The following is a 24,830-nucleotide window of genomic DNA, read 5'->3' on the forward strand; positions in this document are numbered from 1 at the left end:
GGTAGTCTGTGTGTGCATTACATTCAGTAACATATTGAATGCTTAATATCATAAATAATTATATACTGACAACATTAATGTCTTTTGAAAAACGATTGTTTGTTTTGTTTTTTAAAGGTAATGGAAACCCTCAACAGACTGCAGAAGCCCCAGTAGGAAGAGTTGAGAGGCAAATGGAATGAAACTGTGGTATAAAAGTAGTTGAGGAGTTTGTAATACTAAACTAAAAATAGTTTCTCTGTGCCATAATGGTGTATTTTAAAGGTACTTTTATGTATTGTTAGAGAACAAATTTCCCTCCAGCTAACATCTTTTATCATCTGGTTGCATGTAGTCAAAAGTTCTATTTTCTAAGCAATGTGCTTTTAACCAAGTAAAAGAATACCATCTGCTTACTATTTGACTGTTATGGGGCTCAAATATTATTGTTAAACAAAGTATCCTTAAATAAATCTTCATTTCCTTGATGTCATACAACCCTGTTCGTGCATGGTAATGTTTTCAGACCTATCTCAGGATCAGTTTACGTGATAAAATATAATTAACTGTTGTTTGCTCGCTTAAGCTGTAGTCAGTGTTTCAGTAAGCCTGACGTGGGCTCAAACTGGACTGCTGATTTGTGAAGCTTGTGATGGTTCACGTGGCAGTTGTGCCTGCAAAGCTTTATTCATATAAATGGCCATCATCTCTGCTTAGGCACCAAGAGCATGATTAGTTGGTTTCCTGGGTTTATTCTAGTCAAGATATTTGTGATACATGCTATTTAAGGAATTTCTCTAATTTGGCCTTTGGGAAACAACAAAAGGCTAAATTCAGTGAGATAAAATTTGATTACATGTATAGAAGTGATTTGGATAATCTATATTTTCTACTATCACTTTCAGCTACTACTGTGGTATCTCCTCACATAACACACGGTTTGAGAGTAGATAGTTCAGGGCTGCTCATCATCAAGCAGCTCATTGATGCCATTGAGACCCTAGGCTCCTTCTTATTCCACCATCTTTAATATGTGACTTTTATTTTCCTGGTTTCAAGGCAGACATTGCACTTCTGAACACCATACTCAAATGTAACATTTCTTTCCTGGAAAGGCAGCCTGTTCCAGTGACTTCTTAAACTTCATTGGTCATAACCTGCTCATGGCCAACCCAAGCTGTTTGAGAGGCTGTGAAATCAAGGACAGTACTTTACAATCACTAAAGAACAGGAAAAGGGGGATAGAAAGGATGTTGAGTGAGCCAAGCTATATAGTATCTGCTCACTAAAAAATTATATTAATTATTTGAGCTTCAGGCTAAAAGATAGGCAATCTCATTGTCCTTTTCTTTTTGCCAACCTATGCTTCAGAAAATACATGCTGATCATAGCAAGTTGGCCACAGTGACTCTCATTTCCCTCTGTATTTTTTCAGGGTCCAATGTTAACGATACAACCAGGTAGTAGAGACTATTTTGGCCTATTTAGCATTCATTTATCCACTTTTTTGTATCTTAGAAACTCAATTAGATATATCCTTAATTCCATGTAGCCATAGGTCTCAAGGGAAAGTGAACTCACCCCAATTTTAGGAAGGGATTCTTTCAAGAGTAATCTTGCCTATGATTGGTCCTGGAATAAGCATATGTTCCCATTTTGACCTGAATGGGAATTCTTTCAGTGAGAAAAGGAAAATTCCTTGCCCCTATGAGATAGCCATAGGAATGTCCCCTGGATATTACCGGATGTAGATATGATGCTGAGGACCGCTGCAGTCATCCTGCTACACAGAGGATAAAGCCACACTTGGAATTATGAGCAGAGAGATAGAAAGCACTGGGGCCCTTGATGACATTGCTGAATCCCTCTGCCCTGAAGCCCACTCCACCACTGAACTTCCTTCCAGTCAAGTAAGATCTTTTGTTCTTTATTTTTTTAGTCAGTTCGAATCAATTTCTGTTACTTGTAGCCAAAAATACCTTAATTCTTATGAATCATCTGAAATTGTTGTCCTCTAAAAGTTCTGAAAAGTTTGCATTTATGCCATTACTGTTATTTTGCTGCTTGTAACTCAAATTAAATGGGATTTCCCACAGAGACATCAATGTAGAAATACACTATATGCATCAGCACATTTAGAGCCAACTTGCTACCAAGAATGTGCTAAGAAAATGCATTATATCTCAAACTCCTTCCAGTTAAGGGTTTTTCCAACCCAGGGAAATAAGCCACAGGTACAGTGCAGATCAACTGGGAAGTATTTCTACAAAATCGGTAAGTGAGTGTAACTTCACCAGCCACATTATACAGGGACAACCAAGAAATATGTACTGTGAGATGCATTGTAATCTATGAGGCCAACAGGCTGGTACTACCAAAGCAGGCTAAGGGACCCCTGAAACTGAAGTGAATGTTAGGCTAATTGTGCAGGAAATAGAAGAAGACTCCATTCAAGCCAAAAGATATTGTGCAAAAAGCAAAGAGGAAGAAATGGAAAATGTGTCCTATGCTCCCACTGTTCCCAAACTCTAGTTGAGATGGCATGTAGAAATTGAAATACCTGATTGGGGCTTTAATGTTCTCAAATGTGCCATAGAGAGAGAGAGAAAGACAGAGAGAGAATAAATGACTATAATAAAACCCCTCACACTAAGTTCTTGGTAACAAGACAGAAGGATAAATGATATTATCATACAGGGTACTGCAGAACTTCATTTACAAAATGATATTGGATTACTTCCTAAGACACCTGCTTAATGTTAAATACAACAAAAACCATGGGGTAGAAGCAAATGTCAGAAAAAGGAGGAAAAAAGAGACACATTAAAAGCCCTTTTTAAAAAATAGTATATGAACATGCATCATTGATAGTTGGAATACACATGAATTGTTAAAATGCTAGAAAATAATGGCTCATAAAAATAAAAGCCCCAAACAAATTAATTTTTAAAAAGATATTCTTCTTATGGTTTTACAAGTTGCTTACTATTTTATGTCAGAGTAATAGATTTGGTTAGTAGATGGCATGGTATAATTTAAAAAGGTGTTAGAAGGTATTCACTTAAAATATAAGATACGGTGCTCACTGTGATTAATTTTAGGGACCTTTTCTAAGAGACTTAGGGTAAGAGACACTGTTGTTCTAAGCCTCAGTCTGAATTTTCACACTATTTTGATTACTTACAAAGAAAAAGGTGTGAAGCATATATACAAATAACCAGGAAATGCTAATGTTAATTTTCTTTACTGTTGGAACTTTGTTAGATTATGCAATGTTTTTTATTGAGTCACCAACAATAGGAAACATATGTTTCCCACACATTTAGTAGGAGACAAATGTTAAGAAGGTCTAATCATAACAGGGACACACAGGGCTATGAGTCTAGACAAATTTAAATACATGAAAAAGCTCATCTCTTTCTTATCCAAACGCCTGTCAGGTTTCAAGGTTAAAGCCATATTTATATTTTCATTTTTTTTCTCCTCATAATTGGTAAGGTTATATCTATGAATATTATACCACCTAATTTCAAAAATTTCAAATAGGTTAAAAGGCAATTTATCATCAGCTTTAAAATGGGATGTTAACAGCTTTACAGTTAAATTAGGCTATGAAAAATGGGTAAAGGTTGTCTATGGAAAAAAAAGCTTTTTATGACAAAGATAATTGAACTCACAGAGAGGAAGGTATAACCTGAAATGATTTAGAAAATTCATCATGAAAGTGTGTCATTATATTAATTTAGAGAGAAAATCACTTTTTTATTTACCCATCTCTAATGAATTCATCTCTTCATTCAGACAGGCCAGGGACCAGTGAAACGTTAATGATGAACATGTCAAAAGTTGGAATATAACCTTGTCACATTCACCATAAGACTCTCAGCAGCTTGGAACAATTTTCTTGACCTGCTTGAAATCCTCTATGAGAGGATTCTTTAAAAAGCCATCTTATTGAAAGATAAAAGGAATTATTTGGGAAAATTCCTTTGAGTCATTTTCTAAAATATTTTTTATGAGAGAAGTGAATACATATTCATGGTAGAGAATACGGACTATGAATAAAAGCATAAAACAGAAAATAAAAATTACCTGCAATTCCACTTTCCTAAGGTAACTAACAATTGTAAATATTTTGGTTTGTCTTCTTTGTCTTTGAATGTTTATAAAATTGTTACCATAGGGTGAACAATTAGGTTGTGTATTATTTTGCTTACTCAACATTCCATCATGAAGCTCTCCCCAGGCAGCATATTGAGAACCAGAAGAAAATATAAACAGCAACTTTTAACAAATTACTGGGATATTTGAATCATTAAAGACTGAGTATAAAGTATGTTTAACAAGCTATGAAAAAAAAGGAAGGGGTGAGTATCTGAATAAGAGGCAAGAGACTATGGAAAATTACAAAGCAGATTTGGAAATGAAAATACTATAACTTTCAGAAATAAAAATATCATTGAATATAAAAATGATTGAATAATTGAATGTTTAGGTTAATGGCTGATTACAAACATCTAAAGAAATAATTGGTGATTTGAAAGTTAGATTTGAAGATATATTCTACAATGCAGAAGAAAAACAAAAACATGGAAAATATAAAATAGGGCTGGAGATATGGAGAATAAAGTAAGAAGATATGTCTTATTCTAAGCAGAGTTCCATAAGAGAAAAAGAATGCAAGAATGGGACTGACATATATCTGAAGTGATAACATCTGAGAATTTTCATAACAGATGAAAGATACCAATTTCAAGATTGATGAACACTAATGACTCTCAGAAAGGATAAATAAAAAGAAGTCCTCTGAAGGGTATGTATAATGAAATTATATGAAATTAAATACAAAGAGAAAACTTTTAAAATAGAGAAGAGACAGCACCTTCAAGAGTACTTACATCAAACCTTACAAACAAATTATCAGAGTCAGCAAAGGAAGTCAAAAGCCTGTGGAATAATATTTCATTGTGCTGAAAAGAAATTAGAACTACATGTACCTTTCATGAATGAAAAATACAAACATTTTAGACAACAGACGGACTGAATTTGGTAGCAGTTAACCCTCACTAAAGGAAAGTATAAAGAATTAATCTTCAGGCACTAATAAAATGATTACAGAGAGATGCAGGAAGGTATGATGTGAAAAAAAGTGTTAAATACTTGAGTATATTCAATCAACAGATTCAATAATTATTTATGAGTAATGACTATGTGGTAGGCCTTGTTTTAAGTACTTGAAGTATAGCAAAGAATAACCACCACAACAAAAATTCCTGCTTTCATGGAACTTCTAGTCCAGTGCCTACCTAAACAAATATTGGCTGGATAAAGCAATAACAATGCACCTTTCATGAATTTTAAAAAGTCTAAGATACTGAGCAGCAATAAGAAAAGTTGAGAAAAGCAGCAGAAATAAAGTCTTCCAAAGTTTTTACTTTTTTTTTTTCTGATGGAGAATAAAAATATAGCTAAAAGTAAACTTCCCTAAATTAAGTGTATATGCAAATTTTCTAGGATATAATGGAAAGAACAGAGATAAAGTATAAAACTTCTAAACTCAGTCAGTATGAAAGAAGGAAAAAAGTCAGAGAAAATGACACATAAAAAATGTCAGGTAAATAGAAAGCACAAAATATGGTAGAGATGATTCCAAATACCAATTAAAAACGTTTGCTGTAGGCTTATCATATATGGCCTTTACTATGTTGAGATAGGTTCCTTCTATGCCCATTTTTTGAAGAGTTTTAATCATAACTGGGCGCTGAATTTTGTCAAAGGCTTTTTCTGCACCTATTGAGATTATCATATGGTTTTTATCTTTCAATTCGTTAATATGGTATATCACATTGATTGATTTGCCTATACTGAAGAATCCTTGCATTCCTGGAATAAACCCAACTTGATCATGGTGTGTGAGCTTTTTGATGTGTTGCTGAATTCTGTTTGCTAAAACTTTGTTGAGGATTTTTGAATCTATGTTCATCAGCGATATTGGCCTGTAGTTTTCTTTTTTGTGTGTTGCCTTTGTCTGGTTTTTGGTATCAGGGTGATGGTGGCCTTGTAGAATGAGTTTGGAAGTGTGCCTTCCTTTGCAATTTTTTGAAAGAGTTTAGAAGGAGAAGGCATTAGCTCTTCTCTAAATGTTTGATAGAATTCTCCTGTGAAGCCATCTGGTCCTGGACTTTTGTTTTTTGGGAGATTTTTGATCACAGCTTCAGTTTCAGTACTTGTAATTGGGTTGTTCATAATTTCTATTTCTTCTGGTTTAGTCTTGGAAGATTGAACTTTTCTAAGAATCTGTTCATTTCTTCCAGTAAATACCAATTAAAAATGAACTAAAAATTCTAGTTAACAAGGATTTTCAGACAGGAACAGAAAGATCAAATCCAACTAAATGTCTTCATAAATGGCACATCTAAATTAAAAGTGCACAAAATAGTATATAAAATATTCATATATAGCAAATATAAATAAAATGAAGCTGGCCTGCCAACATTAATAATACATGAAATAGATTTTAAAGAAAAGGTATTGTTAGATATAAAGAAGGCCACCATATAATAGTAAGAATTTCACCTTATCAGAAAGACAGATCTAGAATACATACTGAGACTATAAAATTATGCATCTCAAAATACATTGTCAAAATATATAATGTTTTAAAACTTGACAGATTGTGAAGACAAATACACAAATAGGCCAGGTGAGTAAATGTTTTCAAAATTCCTCCTACCAATTGATAGATACAGCAGGCAAAAACAAAAAAGAAAAATTAGCACAATATATAAAATTTGAGAAATGCAACCAACTAGCTTGAGCTAATGTATCCAACAATTTCAGAACATAAAAGCTTTTCAAACACACATGGAGCATTACTGAAAATAATATGATGAGCCTTATTGCAACTCTATAAATTTTAAAAGATTAGAAATCATTAAATAAATTTACCCTAATACAATGTTGCTTTTATCTGCAAGGTAAAATTATACATGAGATCATATTTAAAAAAAAAATCCTAATCCAAAAAAAAGGGACAGTTCACTTATTGGAAAAAAGTAAATTATCATGCTGCATACTATTAAGGCATTTTAAATTTTCATTGAATGATCATGGCATAATTACTCTATTGCTTGTGATTTGGGTAATTTAAATTTTTTGCTACTATAAATACCACTGGGACAAAGCTCCTATTATGTAAGTCTTTGTAAGAGTCTAATTACTTTCTTAAGGGTATATTCCTAGTATTTGAAATGTTAGATCATGTTGTAAACCTTTCGACCTAAAATTCCCTGTAGGTGTTGCACAAAAGTTTTACTAATCTTACTCTGAGCAGCAGGATATGAAGGTGTCTATTTTACAAATCTTTTGATAATACTATCAGGAAAAAATTATAATCTTATCATTTTGATTAGCATATCTTTGATTACCAAATTATTCATGATGTTGAAAACAGTCCATAAATTTCTTGACCATTTTATTTATTCTTATCATTTTTTAACCTGTTCAATCATGTGCTTTGCTGCTTTTCTTTTTTTAAAAAATTTAATTGGAGGCTAATTACTTTACAATATTGTGGTGGTTTTTGCCATACATTGACATGAATCAGCCACGCCACGTTTTTTGTGGCATCTTTGTCTGGTTTTGGTATTAGGGTGATGGTGGCCTCATAGAATGAGTTTGGAAGTTTACTTCCTCTGCACTTTTCTGGAAGAGTTTGAGTAGGATAGGTGTTAGCTCTTCTCTACATTTTTGGTAGAATCAGCTGTGAAGCCGTCTGGTTCTGGGCTTTTGTTTGTTGGAAGATTTCTGATTACAGTTTCGATTTCTGTGCTTGTGATGGGTCTGTTAAGATTTTCTATTTATTCCTGGTTCAGTTTTTGAAAGTTATACTTTTCTAAGAATTTGTCCATTTCTTCCAAGTTGTCCATTTTATTGGCATATAGTTGCTGACAGTAGTCTTTTATGATCTCTTGTATTTCTGTGTTGTCTGTTGTGATGTCTCCATTTTCATTTTTAATTTTGTTGATTTGCTTCTTCTCCCTTTTTTTCTTGAGGAATCTGGCTAATGGTTTGTCTATTTTATTTATCTTCTCAAAGAACCAGCTTTTAGCTTTGTTGATTTTGGCTATGGTCTCATTTGTCTATTTTGCATTTATTTCTGCCTTAAGTTTTATGATTTCTTGCCTTCTACTAACCCTGGGGGTGCTTCATTTCTTCTTTTTCTAGTTGCTTTAGGTGTAGAGTTAGGTTATTTATGTGATTTCTCTCCTGTTTCTTTAGGTAGTCTTGTATTGCTATGAACCTTCCCCTTAGCACTGCTTTTACTGAATCCCATAGGTTTTGGGTTGTTTTGTTTTAATTTTCATTCATTTCTATGCATATTTTGATTTATTTTCTGATTTCTTCTGTGATTTGTTGGTTATTCAGAAGTGTGTTGTTTGGCTTCCATATGTTTGTATTTTTAATAGTTTTTTCCTGTAGTTGACATCTAATCTCACTGCATTGTGGTCAGAAAAGATGCTTGAGATGATTTCAATTTTTTTTGAATTTACCAAGGCTAGATTTATGGCCCAGGATGTGATCTATCCTGGAGAAGGTTCCGTGTGCACTTGAGAAACAGGTGAAATTCATTGTTTTAGGATGAAATGTCCTATAGATATCAATTAAGTCTAACTGGTCTATTGTATCATTTAAAGTTTGTGTTTCCTTGCTAATTTTCTTTTTAGTTGATCTGTCCATAGGTGTAAGTGGGGTATTAAAGTCTCCCACTATTTCTGTGTTACTGTTAATTTCCCCTTTCATACTTGTTAGCATTTGCCTTACATATTACAGTACTCCTATGTTGGGTGCATATATAATTGTTATACCTTCTTCTTGATCCTTTAATCATTATGTAGTGTCCTTCTTTGTCTTTTTTCACAGCCATTATTTCAAAGTCTATTTTATCTGATATGAGTATTGCTACTCCTGCTTTCTTTTGGTCTCCATTTGCATGAAATATCTTTTTCAAGCTCTTCACTTTCAGTCTGTATATGTCCCTTGTTTTGAGGTGGGCCTCTTGTAGACAGCATATATAGGGGTCTTATTTTTGTATCCATTCAGCCAGTCTTTGTCTTTTGGTTGGGGCATTCAACCCATTTACATTTAAGGTAATTATTGATAAGTATGATCCCGTTTGCATTTACTTTGTTGTTTTGGGTTTGACTTTGTAAACCGTTTCTGTGTTTCCTGTCTAGAGAAGATCCTTTAGCATTTGTTGAACAGCTGGTTTGGTGGTGCTGAATTCTCTCAGCTTTTGCTTGTCTGTAAAGCTTTTGATTTCTCCTTCATATTTGAATGAGATCCTTGCTGGGTACAGTAATCTGGGTTATAGGTGTTTCTCTCTCATAAAAATATGGAACAGTTCATTAATTTGCATGTCATCCTTGCAGGCCATGCTAATCTCTGTATCATTCCAATTTTAGTATATGTGCTGCTGAAGCGAGCACAGCTTTGCTGCTTTTAAAAAGTGGATTTACAGAACAATTTTTGTATTAGAAATTCAATCTCTTCATGCCTGTTGAATATACTTAACCTAGTTAGTTAGTCATTAAGTTTTTTATCTTTTGATTTTGTTCTTTTTAATGTAGTCAGAATCTTTTCTCTTGTGAGGACCATCTCTCTTCTTTTTTAATAAAAAAAAAAATCATGGAAAATTGTTATCTATCTTGAGATTCATTAACCAGTAACTTTCCCACATGTCTTATGGTTTCATTTTTCATATAAGCTCCCTAAATTATTACATAAAAATACACACATATATGTATGCCTATATATATGTGTGTCTGTGTATATATGAATACTTATATTTTTAATTTATTTAATTCAGGGTCATTTGTCCTATCCATTGACTTGTCTGCTCATCTTAAGATAAGTTAGACCCATATTTTCCCCCCATCTTTATTGTGACATAATTGATAAATAAAACTTGTATGTACATCATGTGTACAACACTATTCTTTAAGGTTTTTTTTTTTAATGTGGACCATTTTTAAATCCTTTATTGTATTTGTTATAATATTGTTTCTGTTTTATGTTTTAGTTTTTTGACTATGAGGCATGTGGGATCTTAGCTCCCAGACCAGGGATCAAACCTGCCTCCCCTGCATTGGAAGGCAAAGTCTTAGCCATTGGACCTCCAGGAACGTTCCCATGATGTTTTGATAAACATATATACTGTGAAATGATTACCACTATCAAGCTAATTAACATAAATCACCTTGCTAGTTACCTTTTTTTTTTTTTTTTTTGAGCTAGATGTGAGAGTTGGACTATAAAGAAAGCTGAGTGCCAAAGAACTGATGCTTTTGAAGTGTTGGAGAAGATTCTTGAGAGTCCCTTGGACTGTGAGGAGATTCAACCAGTCCATCCTAAAGGAGACCAGTCCTGGGTGTTCATTGGAAGGACTGATGTTGAAGCTGAAACTCCAATACCTTGGCCACCTGATGCAAAGAGCTGACTCATTTGAAAAGACCTTGATGCTGGGAAATAAAGGCGGGAGGAGAAGGGGATGACAGAGGATGAGATGGTTGGATGGCATCACCGACTCAGTGGACATGGGTTTGGGTGGACTCTGGGAGTTGGTGATGGACAGGGAGGCCTGGCGTGCTGTGGTTCATGGGGTCGCAAAGAGTTGGACACGACTGAGCAACTGAACTGAACACTTAAGATACACTATCTTAGCAAATTTCAAGTACACAATAGAATATTATTAACTATAGTCATCATGATGTATATAATACTTCTCCAGGATTTATTCATATTGTTCGTGGGGTTCTCAAGGCAAGAATCCTGAAATGGCTTGCCATTCCCTTCTCCAGTGGACCACATTTTGTCAGACAAGAAGAAGAAGGGGATGACAGAGGATGAGATGGTTGGATGGCATCACCGACTCAATGGACGTGAGTTTGAGTAAGCTCTGGGAGATAGTGAAGGACAGGGAAGCCTGGTGTGCTTCAGTATATGGGGTCGCAAAATGTCAGACACGACTGAACGACCTGAACAACAAGATTTATTGGTCCTGCATAATTGAAATTTTGTAGTCTTTGACCCAGAGAAGGCAATGGCACCCCACTCCAGTACTCTTGCCTGGAAAATCCCATGGACGGAGGAGCCTGGTAGGCTGCAGTCCATGGGGTCGTGAAGAGTCGGACACGACTGACAGACTTCACTTTCATGCATTGGAGAAGGAAATGGCAACCCACTCCAGTGTTCTTGCTTGGAGAATCCCAGGGACGGCGGTGCCTGGTGGGCTGCCGACTACAGGGTCACACAGAGTCGGACACAACTTAAGTGACTTAGCAGCAGCAGCAGCAGTCTTTGACCAATACCTCCTCATTTTCCCCACCCCCCAGCTCTGGAAACCACCATTCTACTATTTGCTTCTGTGAATCTGACTTTTTTAGATTCCACATAATGAGATCATGCAGTAAGTTCATACAGTATTTGTCTTTCTTTGGATTATTTCACTTAGCATGGTGTTCTCCAGGTTCATCCATTTGTTGCAGTTAGCAGGATTTCTTTATTACACCTGAATAATAATCCAGTGTGTATGTGTATAATTTTCTTTATCCACTCATCTCACCGATGGACACTTAGGTTGTTGTCATATCTTGGTTATTATGACTAATGCTGCAATGGACACGGGAGTGCACATATCTCTTCACTGTATGATTAATCATCTCGAGTATTGTCTAATTTCACTTCTCTGTTTTGCTCCATTGGTTTTTCAGGAGTGTGTTGTTTACTTTCCACATAATTGTGAATTTCCCATCTTTCCTCCTGTTATTAACTTCTAGTTTCATATGACTGTGGTCAGAAAAGATAACTTTTTGTGAGTTATAGTTCAGGTTTTCGTACCCAGCACCGTTTTCTGTAGCAGTTACTATTCATGAGTTTCCGCTCTGGTGAGCCATGACTCTTTTGTATTTCCTTGTCTGTGTCTTTATTTTTTATTCATCTCTCTTGTGGACCCATGAAGAGCTGTTGGTTTTTCAGTCTGTTCAGCTTTTTAGTTGCTGTGAGGATGGAGAAGCATCCTCCAAGTTCCTTATGTGTGGAATCAGAAACTGGAAGTCTGTCTTAGATTGTTGACAATATAATGTGTCTCAGTGTCTCACTGAAGTTGTCTTGAGTTCAGCCTACTAGAGGTTCTCTGAACATCATGGATCTGAATGTTCATTTCCTTCTCCAGATTTTGGAAGATGTTCCTCATTGTTTCTTTAAATGAGCTTTCTGACCCTTTCTCATTCTCTGTTCCTTCTTGTGCTCCCTTAATGCATATACTGGTTATCCTGATGATGGTCGATAAATCACGTAGGTTTTTTTCATTCTTTTTCACTCTTTTTTACCAACTGGATAATTTCAAATGGCTTGTCTTTGGGGTCACTGAGTTTTCTTCTGCATCTTCAAGTCTGTTTCAGTGTCTTGGGACCTAATACCAGGGGTGCCCATAGGCCTGACTTCTGCCTAGCCCATTGGGTGGGTCCCTGGAGGGGCAAGTATGCCTCTGATTATGGAAGAGCAGCATTGAAGTTAGGTCATAAGACTGCTTCAGGAACTGTGGCCATGTTCCTGGACTACATCACTACCATTATCGTGTCTTTGTAATTATTTGTTGCAAATATACTGACCACTTTTTGATTTTATGGTTTCTTCATTTAAATCATATGTGTTTATGAGGTTAGATATATATTTTCTGCCCCCTACAACTCATTCATTCTCTTATATATTTTTATTTTACTTTGTATTATGGAGACATTGCTTCATTGACTGATATAATTTGTTCAGCTTTCTCTGTCATTTCATATTATAATACCTTTAAATGCAGCTTTTAGATTCCTCATTGCATTTGATTTTCCTCTCATGCCTTTCTTGTTTTAACAAGTTCTTTTGCACCTCTGCCCTTCATCATTAAATTTTCTCCCTAGAGTTCCCAGTTTTTTTAATTAATAGTGATCGTGTATTCTTACTTCTTTTTGAGGACACCAAGATATCTTCTAAATTTTTCACCTCTTTTAGTGGCAACATACTGTCAGAAAAATGTTGCTACTTTGAACCTTCAGGAAAATCTTTCCTTTCTCTTATAATATAGAACAATTTTAATAGATACTATTTAGAAAAAGTTAGGTACAGACCCTTTTTCCGATGAAAAACGATTTACTCAGTCCTGGCATATGCACAAAGTAAGTGGAGTATTTTTGGTACTAATGCTGGACAGTTCCCTAAATGGAAACATTTACACAAGCACATCACATTGCACACCAGCACATATTTATGTGTAGCTATTTTAATGGGATGTTTGGGGAAGCTATATCAGTCCCAACTCATCTGCTACAATGTGACCCTGGGAATTCTTCATTGATAAAATGTTTGCTGCTGTTCCCTTTGTCAAGGTGGAATGATGATTGACATATTGCACAAATGGAAGTGCATATTTCACCATGTACCATTGCAATGAATGCTAAATAACTTTAATACGTCCCCAAATCCTTCACTAAGTAATGTTTTGTCATTGAGAGATGACATTATACAAAAAGTAGAAATACTGAAAACTCATCTACAAATAAAAGATTTGTAATTTAACTAATCAGTTTTCTGCAATGATTAAGGAAAATAACTAATTGCCAGAGTCTTTACTACTAAATTAGTGGGACCTACAAAAGTTTTTAGTTTATTTTTTACATCACAATTAATGTTCAGATGTTCAGTGTTATAAAATGATTCAAGCAGCCATAATATACAGTTGACCTGTGAACAAGGCAGGGGTTAGGGGTGAAGGGTGACCCTTCACAGAGTCAATAATTCACATAAAACTTTACAGTGGATTCTACATGTCCATGGTTCTTCATCCATAGATTCAACCAACCACAGACCATGTAGCACTGTCATACATATTTATTGAAAAAAATCTGTGTGTAAGTGGATCTGTGCAGTTCAAACCTGTGCTGTGTAAAGGTCAACTGTACATCTATTTTTTTTTTAAAGGAGGGAAACACAATTAATACTGAAGTTTGGTCAGGCTCCTTGGTGAGGCTACCATTGATGAAGCCAGCTCAAATTGAGCTTGAGCCTGCTTTTCTCTGAATTCCTTGTATATTTAGTTATGAAATATTAATACATAAGATATTATTCTGCATTTACATGCTTGTAACTCTTCTTTGCCCATATACCCCCCCAAAAGAAGGAAAATTAAAAACCTCGAGAATATGGATCATGCCTCTAATATTTACATTTAATGTGCTTCCTCATTGAGTCAAAGGTGGATTTCACAAATATTTGATTATTGGCTTCTACTTTTGCATTAAAATGTGCAATTATACAAATAAAAGCAGTACAGGGGAAAATATTATGTAAGTTGTGATAGAAAAAGAGTGGAATTAAGGGTCTGGTTTTATTACTTTCTCATATGGTATGAAGTGATAAAATCTGCTTCAAAATGAAAGATTCCCATAAATCAATTCATTTATGGTATGCATTTGTATTAAAACTAAAACAAAGCACATTAAAGTTGGAATTAAAATATTTTGATTCAAGGCCCAGCTTTCCCATTTAACAAAAGTGACTCTCCAAAATATCACATTCTTTATTTATCCTCTTGTCTTTATTCATCAGACCTTGACATTTAGAATATTACTTGTGGCCGACTTGATTGAAAACACAAACACAGATCTGGACACTTATATCATGCATTGGTACTTTCTGGTCAGACAGATAACAAAAAATGCACTTATCCTATTTTTAATATTATCATCAAAATAAAATATGATATACCTAATATATAAATATATACTATTTTTCTGCAGGTATTTCCTAACTCCCTGAGAATATACTCACGTCCTCAGTTTAATACATGGTGCTGTAGAGCCATTATATTTAAAATGTGGCCACAGACCAGAGCTAGTCTACAAATTGTTTTTATTGTTCTTCCATAAAAGAAGTATATAAAGTGAGGGTAAGCATTTAATAACTTTTATAGCAATCTGATAACATCTTCTGAATGAAACAATAAAAATCCTTGGCTACTTTTGTATGGCTTTGTTTTCTTAAAAAAATTACCATTTCTAGTTATTGATTTTTATGATTTTTTTTACTGAAGTATTGGTCCTTAAGGAACTGGAAATGAAAGCAAAACAAAACAAAAAACCCTGGTACTTAACTTCAGGTAGTTTCAGAATCATTGGTGTGTTTTATTGCTGTTAATGTTATTATAATTTTAAAAGCTAAATTAATTTTTTCTTTCTCATATAAACCAATCTAGGATATTACCAAGCTTGCTTTTTTAAGTCTCAGTTCCTCTATCACAATTTTTCTCTGATGAGTCTACTAGAAGCTAGTTATTAAACATTTCTATGCCTATTTTCTTTCAGTGATTCTTACACTGAGCAAGTTATTCAAATAAATGGGATAGTAACTTGTCCATGGCTTCCATTAAATCAAACACAGACAAACATATATGTACACACAGAAACATGCACATTCTTGGGATATTCATTCATAAAATTTCCAAGAACAATTCCAAAATCATATAACTGTTTAACATTAAGATGTATTGGAAGTCATTAAATTCCTTTTTAGATAGCAGAATTATATTTCCCTTAACTATGAATAATGAATATTTTTAAAAACATTTCCTTGATTCATTGTAATTCCAAACATAAAATGTTATGATATAAAACCTTTTAAAAGACATAAAATTGAACATTTATTTTAAAACAACAACTAGGGAATCCTTTTATCTCTCTTCAAAACCATCAAACATCACCACCACCATCCCACTTTTAAAACAGTTACTCACTGAACTATCTTTGATCAATCTTAGCTAAAGACTCTATCCTTTCTGGTCAACATCACATTCTCAACAGTTAAAACATTTCATAAACTGAATACTGCACTTAGTAACATTTTACAAAGCTGATAAAACCAAGAAGGATTATTCAAAAGAACCTCACACTGACACACTGTTGTTTCTAAATGTCAGGGACTTTGAGCTCAGATCATAAAATGAAGCTCATGCTTAGAGACAACATTGCCTTCTGAGATAAATCTCTTTTTAAGTCTCATGGTTGTGGGAGGTATAGTCTCAACCCTAGTAAATGACCTCCAAAAGTAGCAGCCATTTTAAGGTCATGTGTACATTCCTGTAAGCAGATGGCATGGAAGGGCTTAACAGGTGTCCAGCCATAGCTTTACACTTCTGCTGGTTCCGCCCTAAAAAACATGTCCTCCAAACATCTGTCTCAAAAACACATGCGATGTATTAAGGGAAGATTTTCAGACCACAATCATGTCAATATTTCCAATCCTACCTTCTTTTGCAATAATCTCAGTACCTTTTCAATACATACAGTCTAGTGGGAAAAGAGATATGCTATTCTGAGTTAAATAATCATAAAAAGATTAGAAAATACTTGGAAATATTTGCCTTGCTTGAATCTAGAAATGAAGCTGTTTGTGTGTGCTTCTGAAAGTTTTAAACTAACATTCAAAGATTACTTTTTTCTGAAGAATCTTTCTTAAATTAAATTTTTAATGAAAGGTCAGTATCTTGTGAAATTTACACATTGCAAATATTTTGAAATAAAATGATATTACTGAGTTTGGGAGAGAGTTCATCACTGCTTTTATGTATATGTGAGAGAGTGTGTGTGTGTGTGTGTGTGTGTGTGTGTGTGTGTGTGTGTATGTGGAGTATCAATCACCCATAATAAGGAAAGCAGTAGAGACTATTAAAGATGGGTAAACTTTTTGGAGGTAGCCATATTGCAATTTAAGGTGAATAATTAAATCATGAGAAACAGGGAGAGCCAGTGTATATGTTCAGTGGCTGGTTCTAGACTGAGTGTAAGGAGGTTATGATGGGGAATAGGAGTTCTGTATTAGTGTAGGTAACTTCTAGTTCAGGGAGTGGTTGAGAGAACATAGCTTTTTCGACTGTACCGTGAAGCATCTGACTCAGAGCGAGGACATGACTTAGTAATGTTCAGCATGACCATACAGTGGAGTGCTGGATTGGGTCAGGAGGCACAAACTACTGTTCAAGTACACAGTCAGTATTTATGGAGTCTCTCCTTGCTTCACATTCAGTTCAGTTCAGTTCAGTCGCTCAGTTGTGTCCAACTCTTTGTGACGCCATGAATCACAGCACACCAGGCCTCCCTGTCCATCACCAACTCCCGGAGTTCACTCAGACTCACTTCCATCGAGTCAGTGATGCCATCCAGGTGCTTTTAGTAATAATTCGTTGAGTGCCCCCTTTATGTACAACACTCTTTCTGGGTGCTAGCGCCGTGAGGACACTGGCTAAAAGATGTGGCCTTCAAAACCCTTATGACCTAGTTACAGAGCTGAGATGTCCAACAGCTCCAGGCAACCAACTCTGATAGGAAATGGTGCGTGCAATGCACTCAGGGCTCTTCTTCTAGAGGGTCAATTGTTTTAAGAAATAGTCCATATGTGGCATAATATTTCCTTATCTAAGATTCTATTTAAGAATTCTTACAATTATTCTATTACATTCCAGAAAGCAATGCTTTTTAAAAAATATTTCTAACAATCAGGCCTATCCTACACTGCTCAGTAGAACTCAGTGATGATGGAAGTGTTCCATATTTTGTCCAATACAGTAACCACTAGTCACATATGGCAATTGAACACTGGGAATGTACCTAGTGTGACTGAGGAACTAAATTTGTAATATTTCCTTTAAACTATTTTAACTCTAAATTCAACTACTCACACTTTCTAAATATATTATGCTCCAAAACTAATTACAAAATTAGAAAAGTGAACCACTTGTAGCACACTGCTTGTTGCATGTAGCACATTTTTTATACTCTGTTTAGTAATTGGCCTAATTGGTTCTGGAAACCATAATATGGCATTCTAATGAACTAAGAAGACCTAACATAAGGTCTTAACACACAACAGTGGTATCAGTTTTTATACGTAAAGAGAATACTACTAGGAAGAAAATTTTATAGGAGAAGTTTTAAAAGAGCTATTGATCAAATATAATTTCAGCAGAGCCCTTAAGGAGATTCAATTCAGGAAAATTATAATGAAACAGCTGGTTTTATGTTTTATAAAATATCCATAAAATGAGAGAAACAAGTAGCTCAGTTTCATTAGTATTGACTTTTAATTTTTCAACTAAATAATTCAATTTTAAATTAAGCAGCTAAAATATAGTTATGTATATCAAAAGGGAAAGTTTCAGTATTATACAAAATAAGGGTTTTTTTTAAATGAGAATGAACACATTTTCTCCTGTAATTCAAATGTTTTCTTACTTCTAACAACAACTAAAAAACCCAATGTATAAACTGAACTGGAAGAACCTCTATTTAAATATTTTTGAAACAAACATAAGGAATTGAAATGAAAATGAGTCTCAAGGCATACAACAATTTTACCAAACAAGCAGTTCTGTGGCCTTCTAAAGTGAAATCTCTTTTTAATCATTCTGTGTTTAATTAAGAAGTAAATAACCATATTCTAAAGAAGCCTGCCTCTCCCAGCCAACTTCTCTTCTTCAAAAGAAATGCCACAAAGCATCCTAGTAATTCTCCATTTGATCAATCAAGTTGTGAAACTTCCTTTGTGTGGAGCATTGTCATTCTTAGTGCAGTTAAATTAGGTTTTATGGTTTAAAATTGCCCTATTAACTTTGTGCTTCCTGCGTTTTCATTAACTCAAAACATATTTGATATCATGATACGCTCCCTGAAATGAAACTTCCCTTCTGGAATAAGTCATTCTATTACAGCGGATGCTTACTACGGAACTTGGTTTTGAACATTACATTGCTTTAATATGCTTCCCTATGAATTGATGCTTTGGATGAGGCTATACAATACTAGCATTTATAACCTTATGCTGTGTTTTAGGCCAAGTCATTTCCCCTCTCCCCTACTGTAAAACTGTGAGGCAAACAATTTTTGAATCCCAAATTATATTCCTTTCCAGGAAGAACCTCTGCCAAGTACTTAAGATAAACCCTTAGAAATTACCCTGCTCCCATACTAGGGGAGTGTTCTAAACTTGGGAGATCTATTGTCATCACCTAGGAGAACTTAAAAATAAAACAGAACCTTGGCCCATGACAGACCAACTAAATCAGAACCTCTAGCAGAGAGGCTCAGGAATGAGAAATTTTAAAGCTTGGTAGGTGGCTCTTGGTAGGAGCCTCTTGATGAAACTAAAAGAGGAGAGTGAAAAAGTTGGCTTAAAACTCAACATTCAGAAAACTAAGATCATGGCATCTGGTCCCATCACTTCATGGCAAATAGATGGGGAAACAGTGGAAACAGTGACAGACTATTTTTGGGCTCCAAAATCACTGCAGATGGTGACTGCAGTCATGAAATTAAAAAACACTTGCTCCTTGGAAGAAAAGTTATGACCAACCTAGACAGCATATTAAAAAGCAGAGACATTACTTTGCCAACAAAGGTCCATCTAGTGAAAGGTATGGTTTTTCCAGTAGTCATGTATGGATGTGAGAGTTGGACTATAAAGAAAGCTGTGCGCCAAAGAATTGATGCTTTTGAACTGTGGTGTTGGAGATGACTCTTGAGAGTCCCTTGGACTGCAAGGAGTTCCAACCAGTCCATTCTAAAGGAAATCAGTCCTGAATATTCATTGGAAGGACTGATGCTGAAGGTGAAACTCCAATACTTTGGCCACCTGATGCGAAGAACTGACTTATTTGAAATGACACTGATGCTGGGAAATAAAGGCGGGAGGAGAAGGGGATGACACAGGATGAGATGGTTGGATGGCATCACCAAATCAATGGACATGAGTTTGAGTAAACTCTGGGAGTTGGTAAAGGACAGGGAAGCCTGGTGTGCTGCAGTCCATGGAGTCGCAAAGAGTTGAACACAACTGAGCAACTGAACTGAACTGAGGTGATTATAAAGTGCAACAGAGGTTGGGCAGTACTGCCCTAGCACAAAAGATCTCGTATTTTAGCAGAGGGCTTGCTCAAACAGAATTAAAGTTTCAGATTCTGCATGTCCTGAGAATGAGCATCTCTAACAAGTTCCCAGGTGGTGGTGATGCTGCTGGTTCAGGGACCACACTTTAAGAACCACTGCTCCAGGGCTCTGAGATTGAGTCAGTGGCTTTGGTTTCTCTTTGGAAATATGCAAGTGATCACTGGCCATCCTTGTCATTGAATATGATACCACTCTTCTTCCTCTTGCGGAGAAGGCAATGGCACCCCACTCCAGTACTCTTGCCTGGAAAATCCCATGGACGGAGGAGCCTGGTAGGCTACAGTCCATGGGGTTGCTACGAGTCAGACACGATTGAGAGACTTCACTTTCACTTTTCACTTTTATGCATTAGAGAAGGAAATGGCAACCTACTCCAGTGTTCTTGCCTGGAGAATCCCAGGGACGGGGGAGCCTGGTGAGCTGCCGTCTACAGGGTCGCACAGAGTCAGACACGACTGAAGCGACTTAGCAGCAGCAGCTTCTTCCTCTTGTAGTGATTTATCAAACAGAAGGTTGAGAAGGGTGGGCTGAGGGAGTGGGAAACACTCAGAGTGATACTATTGGTGCCCTGGTGGCTCCTTGAGCAGTTACTATAGTCAGAATTGGACGGAAGTGTGGTGGACCATTTTCTGGGTCTCTCAGAATAGCTCTCGCAAGTCAGCCTATTACCAAGGACCTCAACCACACTGGAAAAAGTCACATTGAATATACCCACACTATGTTGAATAAAACACCTTTGCTCCTTCAAGAAAAAGAAAAGAAAAAGTCACATCGTTTCTCCCTTTCTTAAAAGAAGAACTTTGCCAGGTGGGAGTCCTCATTCCTTTATTCAACAAATTGGACTCCTACTATGTGCCAAAGTATATAAAATAGAGCAGAAAAGAGGCAAGATTCTTGATTTTACTGAATTTATATTATACTCACAGTACAAGGACAAAAAGCAACCAACACAAATAAGAAACTTCTAGTTGGTGAAAAGTGCTCTGGAGAATAGAAGGCAGGTGTGGATGTAAAGAGTGCCTGGCTAGGGGTGTTGCTGAGATATCTGAGGGAAGGTGGTAGAGAAGGTCTCAAAGCAGTGTGACATATGACTTGAGGTTTGGATATCGAAGAACCATATGTGAATATCAGAGGCCAGAGCTTTCCAGAATCTAGAAAGATGGAACTGATGAACCTATTTACAGGGCAGGAATAAAGATGCACACATAGAGGATTGACTTGTGGACACAAGTCACACACTCTCTCTCACATGGGAGAAAGAGAAGGTGGGATGAACTGAGAGAGTAGCAATGACATGGTAAAAATTGACATACTTAACCACGTGTAACATAGCTAGCTAGTGGGAAGCTGCTGTATAGCACAGGGAGCTCAGCTGGGTACTCTGTGGTGACCTAGAAGGATGGGATAGGGGGTTGTAGGGGGACTAAAGAGGGAGGAGATATATGTATACATATAGCTGATTCACTTCCCTGATGGCTCAGATGCTAAAGAATCTGCCTATAATGTGGGAGACCTGGGTTTGATCCCTGGGATGGGAAGATCCCCTGGAGGAGGGAATGGCAACCCACTCCAGTATTCTTGCCTGAAGAATTCCCATGGACAGAGAAGCCTGGCGGGCTACAGTCCATGGGGTCGCAAAGAGTTGAACACAACTGAGCGACTAAGCACAGCACACAGCAAGCTGATTCACTCTGTTGTATAGCAGAAATCAGCACAATATTGTAAAGCAATTATTCTCCAATTAAAGAAAATTTAAAACACTACACTAATAAAAAAATTCACTTCCTTGTGAATTATGTATCTGTAAATTAACTTTGATTCTTATCTAAGGTGGAGAGCATTTTTGGTTCCCTAATAAAAATTCACACTTTAAAAATGGTTATATAAGAATTTCAAGTATCATTAACAAAAGCTACACTAGAGGTTTCATGAATTCAAAAAAGACATGCTCAAAATAATTATTCATTGATGAAATAAGTGGTGTTCAAGAGGTTCAGATAGCTAGGGGGATTTTATGGGCCTTACCATGAATAAGGCACAAGTCCTTGGCAATACCAGGAGCCTAATACCTTCAGATAAACGCACTAGGTCTAGATCTAAACTCTCTTTGGTCTGCCCTCTATTCTATTTCATGGAAGATTCTGTTCTCTGATCTAAATGGAAGGTTGGCTGATTGTCCTCATGATGAATGTCTCTCATTTATCATGGTGACTAGAAGTTCCTACAGATTGTGAGTGAAGACTTAAAGGCCTAAGCTCAGCAACAGTTTTTGTGCTTATTTGCGACTAAGTGTTGGTACATTTGACATAATTTGGTTAACCCGGCACGTTGCAATGGATTGAACCCAGGTCTTCTGCATTGCAGGCAGATTCTTTACCATCTAAGCCACCAGGGAAGACCCAAGGATCTCCCACCTGTCTCTAAATGTAGGATTCTAACAAAGTTAGCTCTACGAACCTGAAAATTGCTGAATGGACACATTGGTCTGGTTAGTTTTTCTAATTGAAATTTAAAGCATCTACTTGGGGGAAACAACAGATTGAGGTAAGTATGTTTTTAGACTATTTTTGGAAAAGTATTAAAGTTTTAATGATTTATTTATACTCACTCCTTAAAAATAATGCCTTCTTTCATTTTCAAGTACAGTTTTAAATTTCACTGACACATTGGATGAGTTTGTTCCAATTCCACAAAAATGGAAAATGAATGCAAAAAAAAAGCATGACCTGAACATACCATTCATAACAAACAGATGAAGTACACTAAAAATAAAGCTTCTCCTTTGTCAAATTTATAATTATACTTTTAAAAGCAGAATGTTAATCATTACTACTTATGTTTTTCAGTCATTTAAACACAAGTACAAACAAACATAAGCTCTCTTCTCCCCTACTGCTAGTTAATCCACAGACTAGCAAGGGTAATTTCAACAGGACACAGCAGGTCCTCTTGGAGCAATAGCTACATATTATATGTATTTTAATGAGGATAGGATCTCATGCTATGGAAAAAACATATAACTGTTCTGGTACATAGCTTCCAACCCTGTGCTCCTCCCAGCCCCATGTTTTTTAATGAAGTGTTTTGTGGAAATGTTTAGAAAGCATTTTAATTCCAACATTACTTTATTCACTCACTCCCCAACTATGTATTGAGTGTTTCCTGAAAGAATCAGTGGATAACTTTTGATCATGATGATTATTGTAAATACAATAAGCAATAAGTGTATTATGTATAATAATATAATAAGGGTAATTGTGACCCTGACTGAGAATAAAAATACTCACAAAATATTAAGTTTAATATTAAAATATCACTGCAACAGTAATTGCTCATGGTTATCACATTGCCTGGAGGCTCAGGGGATAAAATATCCACTTTTAATGCAGGAGATGCAGGTTTGATCCCTGGGTTGGGAAGATCTCCTGGAGAAGAAAATGTCAACCCACTCCAGTATTCTTGCCCGGAATATCTCATGGACAGAGGAGCCTGGCAGGCTACAGTCCATGGGGTCACAAAGAGTCTTACATGACTGAGAAACTAAACAACAGCAACAACAACAATCATACTACCAACTACATGTTAACAATCACATTGTCAGTTACAATGGACCATGTACTAATAGATGAATCATGGGAGTAGCTAGCTGAAAGGAAGGAAAGTAATTTAAAAAAAGAGAATCACCAAGAATGAGTTGTCTGAAAGGAAGTTGAATTGAAGGAAGAAATAGATGATCTCTTGTTAATCTTCTCAACTTATGGTTGTACACATTGTGGCTCAAACTAATACTGCTAAAATACAATGCAATATAATGAAGAAAATCAGAAATTGGAGTGGCTTATAAGCTCCTGCATAAGAGAAAAGTGTCTTCTGTTTCACTTCTCAGAGTCAGTGCCTCTGGGTGGATAACAGTGCTGTAATTTCTCAGTGAAGGAGGCAATGTGCTTGTGAATGTGCACATGCATAGACATTCATGTCTGAACACATGCATAATGAAACATGATGAATACATGTGGAATGAAATAATATGCTAAAAATTGAATTCAAGGTCTTTTGCTGTTTTTCCTGTGTTATTGCATTTACAGAAACCATATTGGTTTTTAATTACATCAGCTCTTTTATATTTCCCATTATACATGAGAAGTAGTGTTGATCATGGGTAAAAATGACTGAGCATAGAATCACCAACCTGGAATTATTTAGAGAACACCAGCTGAATCTCTTAATTTTTCATATAAAGACAGAATAACATGTCTAAATTTACACATTTAGTGACAGAGCCAGGAAGATACACCTCTGCCTGCCCTACAAGAAGATAATTTCTGAGTGGCTCCTGCCCTCTGGGTGTTTCCCTTCTGCCTAAGTCTCAGCTTCCTGGTATTCTCATGTTTGCCCTTCTTCCTTCTCAAAACATCCTCTTAGAGCCTCAGACCTTATACTCAAATGGTTGAACTAGTTTAAAGTGCTAATCCTTCCAGGAATATTTCTATCTTAATATGAATCAAAATGTAAACTAAAAAAAAACCCAACTCTAAACATGGGATTTCTGGAATAAGTGAGGATGAAAGACAACTTGAGCATGATTTCTGTAACTAAAGATCTGTTCAATGCTTTGCCAAAATTAAATTCCACTGGTAGGAAATGTGTTTCTAATGAACAGAAAAGCCTGCTAACACTGTCAGTTTTAAACTGACTTAAAAACTTAAAAACTTTAAACTGACTTAAAAACTAAGAGTAGTTTTTACTACTCTTCAGAGTAAGATAACTTGACAGTTCATGAGATAAAAATGTTTAAGAATCAATGCTTCAAAA

General features: G+C 35.8%; 1 protein-coding gene and 1 pseudogene across 1 annotated transcript in view; both read right to left on the minus strand.

Annotated features, from left to right (window-relative positions):
• IL1RAPL1 (interleukin 1 receptor accessory protein like 1) overlaps nucleotides 1-24,830 on the minus strand; it is a 702,885-nt gene that overhangs the window by 172,441 nt on the left and 505,614 nt on the right. The gene's annotated exons all lie outside the window — the stretch shown is intronic.
• LOC133243568 (U6 spliceosomal RNA) lies at nucleotides 9,368-9,467 on the minus strand (annotated as a pseudogene).

This window comes from Bos javanicus, chromosome X (genome assembly GCF_032452875.1).
Source record: "Bos javanicus breed banteng chromosome X, ARS-OSU_banteng_1.0, whole genome shotgun sequence".
Classification (NCBI taxonomy): domain Eukaryota; kingdom Metazoa; phylum Chordata; class Mammalia; order Artiodactyla; family Bovidae; genus Bos; species Bos javanicus.